This window comes from Condylura cristata, unplaced genomic scaffold, assembly GCF_000260355.1.
Source record: "Condylura cristata isolate star-nosed mole 26May11 unplaced genomic scaffold, ConCri1.0 scaffold00002, whole genome shotgun sequence".
Classification (NCBI taxonomy): domain Eukaryota; kingdom Metazoa; phylum Chordata; class Mammalia; order Eulipotyphla; family Talpidae; genus Condylura; species Condylura cristata.
Genome location: NW_004567103.1, coordinates 77,462,968 through 77,481,743, shown reverse-complemented (window position 1 = coordinate 77,481,743; position 18,776 = coordinate 77,462,968). Strand labels below are relative to the sequence as shown.

The 18,776-nt window shown below is 32.9% G+C and overlaps 1 protein-coding gene across 3 annotated transcripts in view; it reads right to left on the bottom strand.

Annotated features, from left to right (window-relative positions):
- The window catches only part of DPP10 (dipeptidyl-peptidase 10 (non-functional)), a 1,217,772-nt gene that overhangs the window by 352,968 nt on the left and 846,028 nt on the right, over nt 1-18,776 (bottom strand). The gene's annotated exons all lie outside the window — the stretch shown is intronic.

The window sequence follows — 18,776 nt, the reverse complement described above, 5'->3', positions numbered from 1 at the left end:
ATATTTAAAACATTATTATCATTATTATTATTTTGTATTATAAGCAAACACTTTCCATTCTTTCTATTGATGAAACACAAAGTTGTCTATTGAACTTATACTTATTTTAAACATTAACATTAATTTATAATCATACACTTTAAGATAATGGAGACAATTTAACATAATAAAGTTCTGAAAGCAACTACTTCTAATTATAGTATTAAGATATTTTTCAGGCCCTCCCTGGTGGTGGGCGCAGTGGGTTAAAGCACAGCACTAAGAAACTAAAAGCATGACTTCGAACCCTGCCCCGGAGGTGATCCACATGGCGTGGCAGTGGCAGACCTCTCCTGACATCCCCCACACCCCTCTGTTCTCCTCAGCACTATATCAATCAGTCTTCCTGTTCTGCTCCCCACTCTGTCTCTGGTGAATCCTCTCACCGTCCTTGTACTTCTGGCCTGTATCCCAGTTCTGTATGCATAAATAAAATGAATCCTTAAAAAAAAAAGTTATTTTTCACCTTCACCAACTACCTGTGCCCATACCACATCTGCCTTCTGCCCCAGCCTCTAGCCCCTTTCTTCTATTCCTTCTGGTAACTTTTTGGTCATTATTATTGTTTTATTCAGGTGTCATTGGTTAATAACACTCTGTATGATTGTGAAACACAGAATCACATCTTTCTCGCTGCCTTGAAATCCATGCCACATGAGAAGATGTACTGTCTCTTTATTAAGTTCTTTTACCAAGTCAAAACAAAGTAAGGTATATAGGTCTGATGAAATTTAAAGTGGAAAAATTAAAAAGCTACAAAATTCTTTATTTTTCCTTGAATATGTATTAATGTCCAGAAACTGAACTGACCTTAATGAATTCAACACTATCCTCTTTCCACATGACCCAGATTACCTTGACATAAGACTTCCAGCAGCTACTAGATCTTAAGTATCACAATATTGTTTTTGCCATACCAAAACTTTTTTTTTTTTAATTCATACAGAACTGGGGTACAGGCCAGAGATGCGGAGGGTGAGAGGATTCACCAGAGACAGAGTGGGGAGCAGAACAGGCAGATCAACGAAGTACACTGCTGAGGGGAGCAGCGGGCGGGTCAGGAGAAGTCTGCCACGCCATGTGGATCTCCTCGGGGCAGGCGGGAATCTAACTCATGCGGAAGTGGCTTAAGCTTCTTAGTACTGTGCTTTAACCCGCTGCTCCACCAGGGAGGGCCCTCCAAAACTCTTATAGCAATTATGAAAATATTTAACTTCTATAAAAAAAAATGCTGATACATAAATGTCAGTTACCAGATTTAACTACTAAAATTGAAAAATAACCTATATTAAATATACTTTAGTATTAAATTAAAAATAAAGCATAACAAACAGCATGATCTATGAGCCTTTCTTGAATATCTAATAGATGGTTTATTTATGTTTAAGTGTGTGTGTGTAAATCAACTATACAAGTAAAGAACAAAGCTTTATATGTGAAAGATACTTTTTTTAAATAAAACATTGTTCAACACATATATCTTTTTTTTTTTTTTTAAGATTTTATCTATTTATGCATACAGACATGTGTTACAGGCTAGAGGTGCAGGGGCGGTGAAAGGATTCACCAGAGACAGAGTGGGAAGAAGAACAGTCCGACTGACAAAGTACACTGCTGAGGGGAGTAGTAGGCAAGACAGGAGTGGTCTGCTGTGCCATGTGGATCACCTCCGGAGTGGGGATTGAAATGTCACTGAAGCAGCCACGGCTTGACTTAACTTCTCAGTGCAGGGCTCCAACCCACTGTGCCACTAGAGAAGGCCCTCAACATGTATATCTTTACAATGATACTTTTTTGACTTATATAGTAACATGATGTCAAATTAACCACCTCTCCTTAAAGGAAACCAGTATTGACCCAAAAAATAAATAAATAAAAATTAACTTATAAAACAGAAGATCACCAAAAATTAGAGCCCCCATATATTTTATTGACTCTACAGTATGCCAGCAATCATAGACTTGAGGGAGAGGGGGAAGCAAAATAATATAAAATGGCATTAAAATCTGAAGTCTTCTGTTGACTTCATTTAAGAAGACAGGCATGAATAAACTGGAAGGGACGCTATTATATCAGCAAGGAGGGAACATGGGTTTTCACAGAACCATGGAAAGCTGTGTCTAGAAGGTATCCATTGTAGAATCTACTGTGTGTTACACAGATGAAAAGATAAACAGACAAACAGTTGTCTTATAACGGGTCACAAAGACATCTAGTGGGACAATTTTTTTTCTGGCCTCCTAGATCTATACCATTTATGATGACACTAAGGTTCTGCCAACTAATAGATGATCTCTTTTTTTTTTTTTCCAATTTATTTTTCTAAACATCCTTATTTATTTTTTCACAGTATAGGATTACTCCCCTCCGGTAAACTTATTAGAGAAGTCTTTAATTCACTAATACCCATTTATATTTAAAATAATGGAAATAGAGTGAACTAGTATGTGAAGCAGTTGTGATTTTCTCACTCCCAAAACATACCTTAAGTTTGAGGAAGAAGAAAACATTTTATGGCATGTACTTTCTGAACTCAGTTTAATAAACAAATATTGTACTGATCATTTGTATTTATAACTATAATAAATGAGTAGTGATGTTTATTACATGTGCTAAAAACAAAGTGTTTTAAATATATTTCATTGCAAATTTGTGGCTTACATATTGGTAGGCCAGGTAGATAGATTTGGAAATTGTAGTTTAGATATGGTAATTGATGAAACTTATAAAGTTATTAAGATAAAGATCCAGGTAGCAAATGTAGATTTGTCGGACATTAAACTTGTGCTATTGGGCAGCTCTTACACCACTTCAAAAATCTCTCCCTTTCAGATGCCAGTATTTATCTAATGGTCCTCACAAACCAAACTTGGGATGTTAAGCAATGATGTCAGAAAGAAAGCACACTATTTTCTGTAGAAATTATTTGTGAAGGAAAAGATAACTGCTTCACGGCCCTCCCCAGTGGCACAAGGGGTTATAATACTCCCAGCAAGCACTATCAAACAATTGCCTGCTACTGCAGCATGAGTTACATGCAAGCCAGAGAGCTGACCCACAGGGCTCAGCAGATCTCCTCTGTTTTGCCTGTTGATCAACACAGCAGTGTATTTGAGTGGAAATGTTCTGCTCCCCACTCTGTCTCAGATAAAGACTAACCCTCTATACCTCTTGCCAACACCCCAGGTCCTAATGCATAAATAAATAAACCTTTCAAAAAAAGAAAACTGCTATATATACGTATGTGTGTATATGTGTGTGTGTACACAAAAACATTATAAGGAGAGAGTGTAAAGTTTAGAGAAAAATTCTGAAATGCAGTCATAATCCTAAATCTCAAATTATTTGATTTTTCCTGATTAAAACTTATTTTTCCTTAAATGAGCACTTACATTTTACAAAGATTTTGGGTAGTTCTGACTTTAAACTTAATGTGCTTCTATATACCAAGTATTTACTATGAAATTTTAGCATGTGAGTTACAGAACATCTTCAGGAAAAAAAAAAAAAAGGTTCATTATCTTAATTAAATATATTTAAAACATTATTATCATTATTATTATTTTGGACAAAGCTGATTGTTCCCTTTAAACTTTAATGTTGAAGGGGGGTACAGCAGGTGTATGAAGGAAAGACAGAAAAAAATTAAAAAAAACTCATCAATGTTCCCATTTACATCAAGCAGAGCAAAAAGACAAAGCAATGACAAAAACAGCAAGATCACTGGGTTGTTAATTCTCATTGCAGAGGAACTCAGAAAAAGCCTGTTGTGCCATGAAGATGCAGCTGTAGAACACATGCAACTTATCATCAACTGAAATGTCATCTCCCCTATGGCAGAAAATACCAGTTGGTTAACATATAATTATTACTGACTAAAAATAGCCTTCGTAGGAATTATCTCAGCTTAGCTTTATTTCTTGGGATGATTATATTTCAGCATGGTGTTTTTGTGTAGTCAACAAAGTTTCTATGGGCATATAAACACAAACCACTGAAAGTTGCCTTTGTCCTACTTTCAATTCAAGTGCTACTTCTCTCTGTAAAAAAAAAAAAAAAAAAAAAAAAAAAAAGGCCCAACGCTTACAAAAGCTACTACTTTAGTATTTATAAGTTTTCAGTCACTGCATTAAGGGAGTCCAGAATAATATAGCAAAATGAGGAAATGAATTTAGAAGAGAATTTTGCGGGAAATAGAAGTACTTTATGTATCATTAAGAAAAAAAAAATCTCATGTTCTTCCTATTGCCCTTAAGATTTTTGCCTATGGGAAGAAGGTGTAAATTAATCTTGATGTGATAATATTTTAAGTTTTAGGATAGATTACAGCTTATTTAATAACAAAAGGGTTATACCCAGTATTGAAATACCGATCAGTTACAGAGGTCTTGGATATTCTATAAATTTAATGTTAAATAAATAATCACACAAAGATTCTAAGATAATTATATATTGAATACTATGCTTTGTGAATAGAGTTTCTGAGAATTTCCCGAAGTTCTCAGGTAATCATTGAATTACTCTATAAATGTGAAACTGTTTTGATAGTTAGCATTAATTCTCTAACCAGGACTCTCCCCACTACCCTGATCTCCAACACTCATGAAGTTATTCAACACTCTCGGGAAGATAACCACACTTGATTTCATAACATCAGATTTAGTATGGTTATTATTTAGCTTACTGTATGCTTTATTTATTGAATAAAACTATGTTGAATCTAGTGCCCAGCACTTGTGAGACAAGGTGAGTAGAGAATTTAATAAGTAGAAACGATTGTTTCTCAAAGTGTTACTGGACAAACAAGAATAAGTTATTACATGTGATTAATTATAATTTGATAAATAGCCAAGAAGTTAAGTTTCTTCCCATAACAGATAAATAATGAACGCCAAATAACTGAAAAATGGGGCATTGGGGGAAAGAGACAGATAGAGAGATAGTGATTATTCATGAACTCACCTAAAGACAAAAATGGTAATGTTGATATGAATTAGAATACATTTTGTTTACTGTGGCAAGATTCTGAAAACTGATTTCATTAAGTTAACAGGAACCAATGTATCATAGATTATATTCTTTACATATATAATGAGAGTTGCTTTAAAAAGAATCACAGGAGAAAAAGATGAGTTTACATATTAGTGTTATGAAATGGTATTGGAAAACTGAAGAATTTATGTCTTTTGAGTTTTATCACTTTTGCTATGACCCCAGATAACTTACAAACATATTTTCCAAATGTAGATTTCAAAGACTAAAAAAATAATAAATAGGCTATAAATATTCTATAGTACTATAATTATATAACACATGGGTATATATTATATATGCCACATAATATTCTATACATCATATATACCCTATGAATGGACTACATCTTTCATTTTAGTTATTATATAATATATTGCATGTAATATTTACATACAGCAGTCATAAGACTACATCGCATATTTATATGCACACATACACATACATACATACAGACATATACATGTATATTTGCTTTTTAATAAACATAACTTCAGAGGCCATGATCATTAAATATTACATACATTTATAATATGTGAAGCAAATATCAAAAATGAATTCCTCCCCACAATAGGCATATAAGCAAGGAGCACTGGAAAATACATTTATTCTGTCCTCAAGAGATAAATAGTTTGGTTGGGGAAAACATTGACACAATCAGGAATTTCAATGTTGCTATGATCACGGTTTACTCATGATCATATTGGAAATATAAACAAGGAAACAAGCAGGGTTACTTAATTGTCCTGGAAGATAATGAAGTATTTGTACATGCATTATTCTGAATATATCTACTTCTATTTCCAGAGCTACAGCTGTAGTCATAACCATTTCTAGATCTTACTTGATTTAACACAATTAAAACCCTGCTAACTGCTAACCAGTTCAGGCTTCTCCCTTTGCTCTCTGGTAATCTTTTGCAGGCAAATTGATCTTATACAAGAAATCACAGCATTCTGCTCCCTTATATTAAAGTTTTCAATCAATCAGACTCAGAATAAAATCCAAATGTCCTTCTGTCCTCTAAGAACTGTGGAGCCTGTCTACTTCTTTAATCCCCTCTAACTTTACTCAAGATCCCAGATATAAATATCTTCTTGCAAATTACAGAAAAACAAGATTACACTCATGTGCACTGAAGTTTATCTCTTCAATTTCTTCACCTTAACAAAACAGTGTACAATTTGCACGTGTGTGGATGCTGGCTGCTTTTGGCTTTTGTCCATCTAACTGTCAAATCAGTCAATTTCTCAGAGAAGTTTGACTAAACACACATTAATCTCCATTTTGCATCTACCATTTTTCTTTTTTCTTTCTTCATGGAACTGATTAAGATCTTGTTCATTAACTATTTGTTGCCTTATTACCTATTTCAATTGCATCATTTAAGTTCCTTAAGCTCTTGACTATCCCTTCATGTTTACTACTAGGAACTGAACAAGGGGTTTGTAAATATTTGTAACATACAAAAACATAATAACCAACTGAAATGTGAATATGACTACTAGATTTATCAAATAAAAGCACAGAATAGCTCCTTAAATTTCAAATTCATATAAACAATAATATTTTAGTAAAAATATTTTCCAGCTATTGCATAAGATACACTAATGTATGGAGGTCTTCACTGGGCATGACTCAAACAAATCAATATAATGCTCATTGTGGCACAACTAGAAACATCATAAAACTTAAAACAAAAAAAAAATCAACCTAGGATCATAGAATTCTTGCTAAGTTGATAAGATGTGCTAATGATGGCTTTGTTGCAAGGACATTTATAAATAAATGCTAGTTTTTCCAGAAGAACACTGAAGTATTAACAGACAAAATATCATAATGTCTACCACTTATTTCATATTGTTTAAGGAAAAAATGGTTAAAGCAAGTGATGCAACACACTAAATGTTTGAAGCCAAAAATTGTGGAAGGAGGGTTGATACTGCCTGGGTGTTCTCATACTCCATACCTGATGTCTCCTACTGAGTCTTCCACTATTGGGTAACTGGAGTGGGGAAAGCAGAAGATCACAGTGGAAAGGGTCTCTCCCCTCAGTGCTGGGCACAGGGGTGAGCAAGCGTGTAGCATGTGAGTAACAGAGGAGCAGGCCCTGTAGCCATTTCACTAGGCTCTTAGTACTACTTCCATGAACAGTAAAATAAATTCCAGTATTCTCACATACTTATTTTATTTGAGATCTTAATATTGTGTTGTCAGAAAAGTAATAACATAATTTTTTTCTTCCTTTCTTTCTTTCTTAGTTAACCTGACTAGAAACATCAATTTTATGGATATTTTCTAAAAACAAGCTTTTGAATGTTGATTTTTCCATATTTATTTACTGTTTTCAATTTCATTGATTTTGGCTCTAATTCTTATTCTTTTTTTTTATTCTTTCCATGGATTTAACTTGCCTTCTTTTACTTGTTTCCTAAGGTAACGATAATATGTAAGCACATATTATTGGTCTTTCAAAATTTTTTGCCTTTATTTATTTTACTTCTCTCATTGTTTTCTACAGACTGTTCAAACTATAATTGAATGGACGGGAATAAATGTATACAGAGGTCAAAGTAGAGCAAAAATTATTATGGTTCTTTAACCTTTTCTTTTTTTCCCTTCTGTTCAATTCAATCTCTTCTTGGCAGTAAAATATGCATAGTTTTACTCCTTTCCTCTTCTACCATTAAATGCAATTTAGACAAAAGAAGAGAATTAAACAGAAATAGAGCAGAGAAAAGACCATTAAGTAGAAAGAGACCATTAGGACCAATGAGAGGTCATTGGTAAAATGTAAGTTCTGAATGCCAGTGTAGAAGTACACTGATAAAGAAAAAGAAAAAAAAGTGATAGACTATCTTTGGTAATATTCTAAATGAGAATATTTCTAATCCTTAAAGGAAATGCTGTGAAATCACACCTTTTCCTAACACTGAAGGCAAAACTCAAAATACTTTCAGGTGTTCATCCATAAAATTCACACAATATATTTATAATTTTGGACATTATCCTAAGCAATGCAGCCCATTGCCATCAGATCTCAAAAACTTTAGAACAGAATTGTGTAACATCAACTAAAGAAGTAAATTCCTAAAATGTCACTAGTGTGCACACAAAGCAGACTCCCACTCTACCTCTACCAGTATGGTTTTAGCAAGAGTCAACTTAACACATTGCATCTACTCCCTCTACAAAATTTACCCATTAATGTTCTTGTTTTGCCCTCAACAACCTTAAGAATTTCTTCCATCAGATACTACTAGTAAATTACATTTTATCTGCCTGCTTGTACTCTTTTGAAATATAGCTCCTATTTCAAGTTCCCCGACCAACTTTTCTGGCTCCTTTTCTATCATCAGTTAACATTCTAACCTATTTCCATAGCTTCAATATACACTTACAGAAAATACTTGCAAATTTTTTTTTCAAATACTCGATACAGTACTGCATAAGAACTGGTAGTCATGACCTTGTTTGGACTTTGAACTATATGAAAACAGTGATCTAGATAACTTCCCTAACCATCAATATTCTCATATGAGGTAGAGAAATAATAAATATTTTATGTCATTGGGCTAATCTACTAAATTAGTTAAAAAATAGTCACTGTCTGAATTTTTGACAATAGGCAAGCACTAATTATTTTTAACTGAAGAGCCATTAATACTATATTCACTGCTAATTTTAGATAAGTTGAATTTTTTCAAACTTTTCCTGTTTTCATTAAGCTTTTACTGGCTTCCAGGAAAACTGCTCCCTTGTCATTGTACTACCAGTCTTTATTATATTTACCCAGAACATAATGCATATATTCTAATGTCAATAGTTTGACTGCGTAAATAACTATGTTTATAATAAGTTCCTTGAGAGTTGGCAGTAGAGCTGTGTGCCAATCGCAATTCTAATTCTAAGACCCAGCAAAATTAAATAAATGACATTAGGTCAAAGTAAAGGCCTGGACTAGGATCCCAATACAAGTCTGACAGTGATGTTGTACTCAGTCCTCTTATGCTGCCTTGTGTCAGATACAGAGTTTAAATTACTCTGACTTCAGTGATGGCTATGTTTACTCCATATGCCGGATTATAAACTCCAGGGGCTGGTCAACTAATCTGGTCTCTGATCAGAGCTCATCACAACCTTTTTCTCTGGTCCAGTTGCTGAGTCAATAGCCTGTTATCACAAGTAATGGCCTCTGGCTGTGTAATAGTACCACTGAAAGGATATGGACCAATTAGGAATCTTTCATACTTGCTAAGAATTTCATCCTGCTGAGCTCAGAACAGAATCAATCTTGGCTTTACATTGAATGTGGGACCCTGCAAAATTACAAAACCTTTTAATACTTATTGAGATCAAGTAGGTTCTATAAGACCTGCAGAGATTTTCTTATCTCTCAAGGATAATGATTATCTTTTCATTCACTGGCTTAAGTGATACCCAGTAGCTAAAGAAATAGCCAAACAAGAATTGCAATTTTCAAAACTACCACTAGAATCAGTTGTTCATATTTTCAAACCAAAAAATCAGTTACATGCATGCCTTTTCCCCTTTTTTATAAGGCCTTTCTTTTTTTCTGGATTGTTTTACTTCCATTATACATGATGAGAAGAAAATTTTCCAATTTAGAATGCTATATTCTAAAAATTTTGATATGGTAAATTTAATCTACTAATGAAAAAAATATCACTCGAACAGAAAAAACAAAGGACTGTATATTCTTAACTAGTTGAATATTGCAAGATTTAAAAAGCTGGGTAAATTACACAGGAAACGAGCAATAGCAAACATTAGATTAACTATAATAGGGTCATTATTAAACCCATCTAGACATCAGGCTATTTAGACCAAACTTATTCTAAGACAAGAACTTGTTGACAATACTTTTAAGTACACATTAAGACATCTATAGAAAGTATCAACATACACTGTTTAATTTTTATAGCACTGTTTATTTAGAATATGTGTGGATGCATATACCTGCATATACATACATGGAAAATATGATTCTTTATAACTCTGACACATGATGTTTGTTTAAATCAAAATGTATGTCCTATTATAAATGTTATTTATGAAAATATTTGAAAGTCAGGCTTATTCCCCCTTTAGAATCTTTGTAAATATTATATTAAGTAAAGTTATTAAGTTTGAGGCTACACCCAGATAATACTCAACAGGAACAAAAAAAACAACTTAAAGGAAAACTTATTAAAAATTCTCAGAATGTATTTTTTTCAAGAAAAATAACAGAATTATATTGATAGAATAGTTTTAAAAAATAATAAAAAGGGTAAAACATTCTGTAACACTTGGAAATGTTGAAAGAAAAGAGGATTTGTTAAAAAAAGAAGTAGCAGGTATTATATCAGTCATATTGGCAAGCTTATAAATATTATTATCCAAAACAAATTCAATTATATGTCTATAAATTCTCAAGGAATATAGTAATTATTATGTCTTATTTGAATACAGAATTTCAGGAATTCAAACTGTATGGTATGTTTATCCTAGGTGTTCTCTGAGTGGAGCACTGGGACCAGCACCATCTCTCACTTGTCAGAAGAGCAAATTCTAGGGCTTAACCAAACCTACCTGAACCTAAACCACTGGGTAGAGGCCTAGGAACTTTAACAAGGCCTCTAGATAATTTTGATACATACTAAAGTTTAGTTTCTCTTATATTGCTGAGCATATACATTGCTACAAATATCATTCTATTTGTAGCAGGTTATACAGACCAATGAAGTACCAGAACATACATTCTCATTTTCTTAGTCACACAACTCAGGAGTTAAACCTTGACTCCCCATTGTTCCTTTTGTTGCTACGAGGTAGAAATAGAATAAGCACATAGGTCCTTGACCCTGGATAGACTGTGCTTTTTCTTTATTCTTGTGTTTTGATGCTTCAAATTATTTTCTATTTTTTTCTGCAAAATTACCATGCACTAACAATACCAAGGAGGGAAGTGAGAAGAGGTAGTAGAGAAGAAGAGATGGAAACAGGAGGGGAAAGAGCATTATGACTAAGGCTACCAGAATGGGGATATGGTGGTATGGAAGCAAACAGGAAAGGGTGTTCAGTGGAGGATGACTAGGGATTTGGGGGAACATGGTGAAACAGCATATATTTGTAGTAAATCAATACCCATAAGATATACACTGTTATATAAGTCATATTACCTCCATAAATATAACTTAACCAAAACAAAACAAAAAATGAGCTTTCAATTCTTCATGAATTAAATCCAACTAAATGTGATCAATTACTGATTCCTGCCACCTCCCCCCACACACAGAGAACATTTTCAAAAATCATTAGAGGGCAAACTTGAGTGACCTCAAGTAAAGTAACTATGGATTTCAGAGATGAATATTTCCAAGTCTATAAAAAGCTCTCAATTATCTTGTCACATAGAATAGATCAAGCAAAGAAAACAACCACAAAGCTAAGTCTTTGACAGGGGATTTCAGTTAAATGTATCTCATTTGTGCATTCACTTTTTGCAGTGGAGAAATTTTTTTTCCCTTTTAAATGAAAAAAAAAATCAATATGAAATCTAGTTTAATGGTTAACCAATTTATGTGAAATTGTTTTGGCTGAAACTGGAAATAATGTACTGGTCCCTTCCATAATGCAAGAGACACATCTTTGTATTCCAAGTTTTGCATGGTCAAATCTGAAAACTTATCTAACTATTTTCTTTTGTGCTTATCGCTGCATGTGTTACAGATGTATTTACAATGATTATCATGAATAGAATTGTTTTTTTCTTAGGCAGAACAGTCAATAAACTGAACAATTAAAAAGTACTGAGATAGTGATAAAGAAGTATAGAAGTTACATCTCTAACTTATCCTTCAGCCTGGAACCCTCTGACCTGTACTTGTTCATTTAATAAATTCTATTCATTCTTGAAAACTCTATTGTTTTTATAGAGACTTCACCACTGAAAGTTCACCTTTCTACTATTATAAGTTTTTTAACCTATGCAGATTTCTACCATTAAATGGTACTCAAACTGATTAATGGGAAAGTTTGGTTACATATCTACTTAGCCATTAAGTTACACTCTTTCATTCATCTTTCTATATTCAATACAGAATATATGTTTGGCTCATGATATGTATTCAGTAAAGGTGTATTTAGTCAAGAGTACTGTAGGAAATTAGGAAATAACTCATCATTTTTAAAGATACAAAGGAAAATTATTTATACTTGAGGTACATGTTCTTATTCATAGTATTATAAGCATCAACTTTCTGCTTTATCGATTAAGCATAAAGAACAGTTTATAAAATTATCCTGATTTTGAGATACTTGTAAAGATAGTTCATCAGTGTTTGTTATTAATTTGATCATGATTTTAGTTTAATGTGATGGCAGATAAGTTATACTGTCTGAGTAGTTGTTTAATATTTTGCTGTTAAATATAGATATAATAGAATGTTGATTTCCAGATTGTCAGAAAAAATGCCATCAGATACAATCAACTTTTAAAAAAACATTTCAATGAAAACTTGAACTCTAGTCAATGATAAAAAAATGCAAAGCCTATGCTTATTTAATACAACTGATATGATTAGTAGAAATGGTCATCAGCAAGTATAAGTTAAAATTTTTTTTACCGAATCATAGAAAAAAGTACATTAATACTTGCTATATGTTAATGTCACCATACCGAAAACAAATTTTCTTTATCATGACTTCCTATTATAATGTCTAATTTTTGCCCACATAAATACTTTAAAGCATTGCAAGTTAGAAAGTACTAATATACCATCACACACCTGCACAAATGCAAAACACCATGCACCCTGTCAGTAAAATACCTCATTGCATTAAGTGTGTTCATACACACACACACACATTTAATATTATGTATGTACACACATTTTATATATATGTATATATCTCCACATATATACATAATGTGTGTGTGTGTATAACTTAATTGTCAGGCTTTAATCTAGTGATAATGCATTGAGAATGTATTGACCAAATTCAGTTCTAATTTAAGTACTGAAAAAAAAATACAGATAATTAAGAATGATAGATTGCTGTTTCAAATGTTTGAAAAATTAATGAATTGGGCAAAGATGATGGATATGTTACAATAAAATGAATTAATGGAAGAATGAAAAAATAGTGAACATTATATTACACAAGTTTGCAAATCAGCAGAAGTATTCAGTTACAACCTTTCATCAAAAAATCAAGACTGTGTGTCACATTTTCTATTCTGTGTTCCTTGAAGCCCTGAAAATATCACAAAACTCCCAGTGGGTTGCGAGGAAGAACACAAAGAAATGTGGTACACTTTAAATTACTTGTCCCTGATTTATTCTTTATGCAGAGGCTGTATGCTCTCTCTCCATTCTTTACTCTCCCATCTCTCCCCTCTCATTTCCTGCCCTGACATTTCCTTTCCCTCTTTCCATGTATTATTCTGTTAGAACAAAATTTCATGACTAGAGATGGAAAGTCACTGCTATAATAGTTGTAAGGAGTTCTGAATAACATCCAATAATTAAGTCAGACCCTAATTTACTGTATAGACTAAGAAAATTTATGGCAAATTAATTGATAACTTCTGACTAAGTGAAATTCCTGTGAATATCGTTAAGTCTCTTTTCCAAATTTATACACCAGACAGTAATAGCTAGGACACATTTTTTTTTTTTTAATTTCTTGGTTGTCTTGAACTAGACATTTTAAAACCCATCCAAAACCCATTTTATTTTTAATTTCTTGGTTGTCTTCAACTAGACATTTTAAAACCCAGTCCAAAACCTAAGAATGGGAGTTTTTCTATTTGAACCCCTATCAACTATCAACAATTTTATTTTAGTTATTTTATAGAATGTTGATTTTTCCTATTAATCCAAATATTTTTATTTCAAAACAAAGAAATATCAGTCACATACTTTGCAAAATAATGGGTTTTCATCAGTGTTATTAATATTTGTAATTCATTTTCTTATGAAAGAGACTGATTTGATACTATACTCCATTGAAATTTCAGTGACTTATAGATCCTAACATCCTTTTCAATTATAAGAAATATCTTGATGAATTGAATTTTAGAAATGAACCAAGATAAATAAAAGGAATTGAATATTTAAAAATACCAAAAGTTTATTAATATTAAATGTTATCTAATGAACAGTACTTCTACATCCTCTCCAAAAATTATTCTAAATTATAAATGGAAGAAGAGAGTTGTATTTAGTAGAACTATACTATACTAATCTGAAGCATACTCAACTGAAAACTAGAACTGTCAGCCTCTAAGAAACTAGGAAGTATTTTTCATCACCTAGAATGTTCCTGGAGTTGAATAAAAAAAAAAATCAAAATATTTGGATTAATGGGCTAAACTACAAAATAGGTTAAAATGCACACACAGAGAGGCATAAAACAAAAAGCATCTATATTCTGCCTTCATTGTCTGTCCTCTGGATTTAAAATTCAAGTGATTGCAGCAATCAGAAATCAAGCAACCATCTGCCTGCAGCCTCAGGGCTATGCTCAAGTATCCCACATGCTGTGTTTTGCTTTCTAATTCGGCTGTAACGCCCTCCCCCAGATACATACATACACACAAACACACACACATACACACACACAGTTTCACTCATACAACACCCATGAAAAGTAACAATTTCTGGAAAATGCTTTGGTATAAAGGATGGCCTGGAGAAGACAATAATGGACCTCATATATTTTATAATATGTAGTCCCTAAAAGAAAAACTATAGGCTTAAGGAAAGGCAAGAAAAACCTTCCTAAAAAAGAAATTCTTGGAAATGTTACATGAGTTTTCATTAGTGCTATCTAGAGTGTCAGAGAGTGGAGATATGGGAAAAGATACAGTGTCAATTCTCATAGGACTTCATGAGCTGGAATTGGTTTAGACACTGATAAGTAATCCCGGAATGAGGCAACCCATTATTCTAACGCCAGGGATCCTGGAATACACAGCTAAGAAAAAAGAAATGCTAAATTTAGGTAGATAGTCTTACCTTCAAAAATAAAGAGCAGAACAACACTTATGAATTAAAAATTTAAAGAACAGCAACATCCTGTTGATGAACAGAACTCAAAGTGGCAGTAACTGATAATTGAACTAATTGCAGGAAACCAGAATTCTTTTTTTTTTTAATTAAACAATAGTTAAAAAGATTGCTTGGTAACTTGAAATATAGATGGCAACAGGCTTTATACATAGCTATAACATAAAGCTATGGGAATTTAAAGCTATTAAGAATGGCAAATAAAAGTAAAATTAATATATTCAAGGCACCAAATTTTTGCATCATCACTGGGAGTATTAATGAATACAATTTATGCTTAGCAAAAAGAACTAAGTAGAAATTAAGTTTAGGAAACTATTAGAACAAATAAAGACACACTGAGGATTAAAAAAATAATAATTAAAGAATCATTTTATACATTCAAGGTCATCACTTTGAGAAAGACAGCCAAATAATTGTATCACTGAAGTGCCATCTCTCAGCCAAATCCCAGGTATTAATCCCTATTTGTGTCCTCTTTCTTTTAAATTGACCTTTTAGATCATATGACTTAATAAACCTATACTCTGAAACTTTCATTAGGGAAGGTCAGGAAATCTTGTAATAGTAATCCTGAATTATAAAAACAAAGTATCATTTGGTTTATTTTAAACATCACTCTTTCTTTGTCTTTAAGACCTTGATTATAGTCAAGGTTATAGAATACACTTTGTGGCTGGGAATGATGACTATGAATGGCAGCAGTTATTGGATATAGCTCCAGCTTAATCCAAATAAATTTACTCCATACCTACATAGTGTTAGGCACTGAACTGGGTGACAGAGGACTGAAAAGAAACTATATGGTCCCACTCTGAAATGCCTTACTGTAAATGGAGAAAAAACACTCTAAAATGCCTCCCACTTCTAGGATTATAGGATCAATTATTTTATAATGTATTAAGAATTTTTAAAAATCAAGTGGAAATAATTCATTTAACATATAAACAAGCTTTAAAAATGAATGAAAGGAATAAATTATGTACATGGTTGTTCTATAAGTGTTCAAGAAGATATGGTATGAATTCATGTATTTTCATCCTGCTTACTTTGCCCATCCCCTGTTGATGTGTATAATCTCTTCCAGTTCTTTCCATCTAGAATGGTTCTAAGGAGTCAATATGCACCATAAATTGAAACTTCCCTTATTATGGCTAACTTGCACCATAAATTGATACTTTCCTTATTATGACTAAAATTATTCTTATTTAAATTATCCATTTTAGCATTTTTTTCTTTGATGCCATATCTGAAGCTAAATAATTCTGGACTTTAGCAAAACCCTTTGTTCCACTGGCATGCAGTAATCTCCAAGAACGTACTAGATTCTAGTACAGCCTAATTCCAAATATCTGGTTTGTTCTAGCATACCTCCATGACACAAAATAATTTTTCAAGGATCACAACAGAAATATATACTTCTACTTCTCAGAACTTGTTTCAGAAATTATAGAAGAGGGCCCAGCCTAGTGGTACAATGGGTTAAAATGTAGCACCATAAACTCTCCACAACCACCTCAGTGTGAGTTTGATCCCAGGCCAGGGAGCTGATCCACATGGCACAGATCTCTCCTGATCCACCCACTGCTCCCCTCAGCAATGTACTTTGTCAATCTGCCTGTTCTGCTCCCCACTCTGCCTTTGTGAATTTTCTCATAACCATTATACCCTAGTTCAGTATGTATAAATAAATAAACCTTTAAAAAAAAAAAGAAAAATTATGGAAGAGTAGTAATAGTCTTCATTTATATCTGTTTTTAGACATTTACCTGATTCTATAGGTTATAGCAAAATACATCTTTTGTTAAGCTTTATATAACTGATGGTCTTTCTATTAATTACAAAAACAATAAATAATGTCCTCTACTATTTATATTTAATCTAAATCTATGGAGAAACATTTTAAAGTTTAGGTATATAGTTGTTTCTATTTTCAAAATAAAAAGAGGTTCAGTGGCAACAAAGTACTAATTCATTTGCTGAGGCACTACATGTTAGAAGTTACTACTGACCCTGAAAATACAGAGACAAATGCAACATCCCTTCTTTTAGGAATGTGAGCTTCTACCATGGTTGAGCATAAAAATAGTCCAGAGGTTACCTTTTTGTTTCTTAAGGTATGGAAAGGAAAATTGGTTTGAGTACCCAAAACCACAACTGTGCAACAAAATATGTGTGCTCTTTTTATTCTCTGTACACTGTTCGTTGCCCCCATCAAGTCTTAGAGTAAAAAGTGGCAATGTGGAAAAATACGCAAGTATGAAAATAAAACACTACTTATCAGCTGTGTGAGCCCAAACAAGGTACTAAGCTCTCTGAGCTCAGATTCTTGAGCTGTAAAGATCATAAAAATAATTCATTGTTTTGTGAAGCATCAATAGAGTTATACACTGAAAGCATTAGCTCAGTGCCTGGCACATATTCAACACCCAATAAATAACCAGTTATTGCTGTTACAATTATAACTCCAGTGTTTTCACAAAAGTAATACCCAGAAATATTGATTAATTTACCCAAAGCCATATAGTCTAGAGAAGTAGAAATCAATTTTTATTCAATAAAACTACACAAAAGTTCTAAGTAGCCTAAGATATTAATATAACATATATCCCTTATGATGCTCACAATGAATTTAGAAGGTAGAAGTAAGAAAAATTATCTTCTCAGTCTTATGGATGAAGACATGGCCACATAAAAAAGTCAAGCAACTTGCCCACCATGTTGATCATGAACAAGTTCTGCTATTCAGATCCCTAACCCTTCCTGAGCAGATCTTACGTGAACATACAGAAAGATTCTATCTCACTGATGGTTGGCAAGGTCTAAGCTGGCACACAGCTGAACAATCTGGAGCTGGAGCAGCACAGTTACTTAATGATAATCTCAAGTTTATGCACACTTATGCTCCACAAGGTGCATCTCACTTTCTAAATAAGCAGTGTCACTGTGAGAGTGTGTGTGTGTGTTTAATTTTGTATATAAAAGTATGTTGGAGGAAGCACTATAAAGATAATAAACAGTGGCCATACATATGCAGCATCAGAATAAAAAATAAACAATTAGCAAGACTGGTAATAGCAGAAAGCAAATAAAAGCCACCTTCCTAAACATACAACTACTTAGTTGAATATTTTTGTTTCAACTGCAAATTGAATATCATCAGAGACCAAATAGTTGCAAACTACCTGCATTCAGTAGCAGTAACAGGCTAAGGGCTTAGGTACACAGCCCAGTAATGAATGTCTGAGCTTATTAAAACTGGCATAAGTATTGACAGTAACAGGGGAATATACCAGGGTGTTATCAACTGTAAGTGCAAAATGAGATTGACTTTCAAATTATTTTTCAACAACTCCATATGGTCCATTACACCACAGACAAAGGAACTTTGTACCATGCATTGATTGTTTCTTGTGTGGGAATGAGAAACAGATAAATTTCTGTGCAAGAGGATACCATTCCACAGGAATTTTTTTTTTTTTTTTTTTTTTTGTATTTATTTGTGCATACAGAACTGGGGTACAGGCCAGAGGACTATCAAGCCATACATCCATGTTGACTTGGAGATAAAATATTAACAGTTTACCAAAGTTGGACTTGGAAATCCTTTTACAATCTCATCAATAA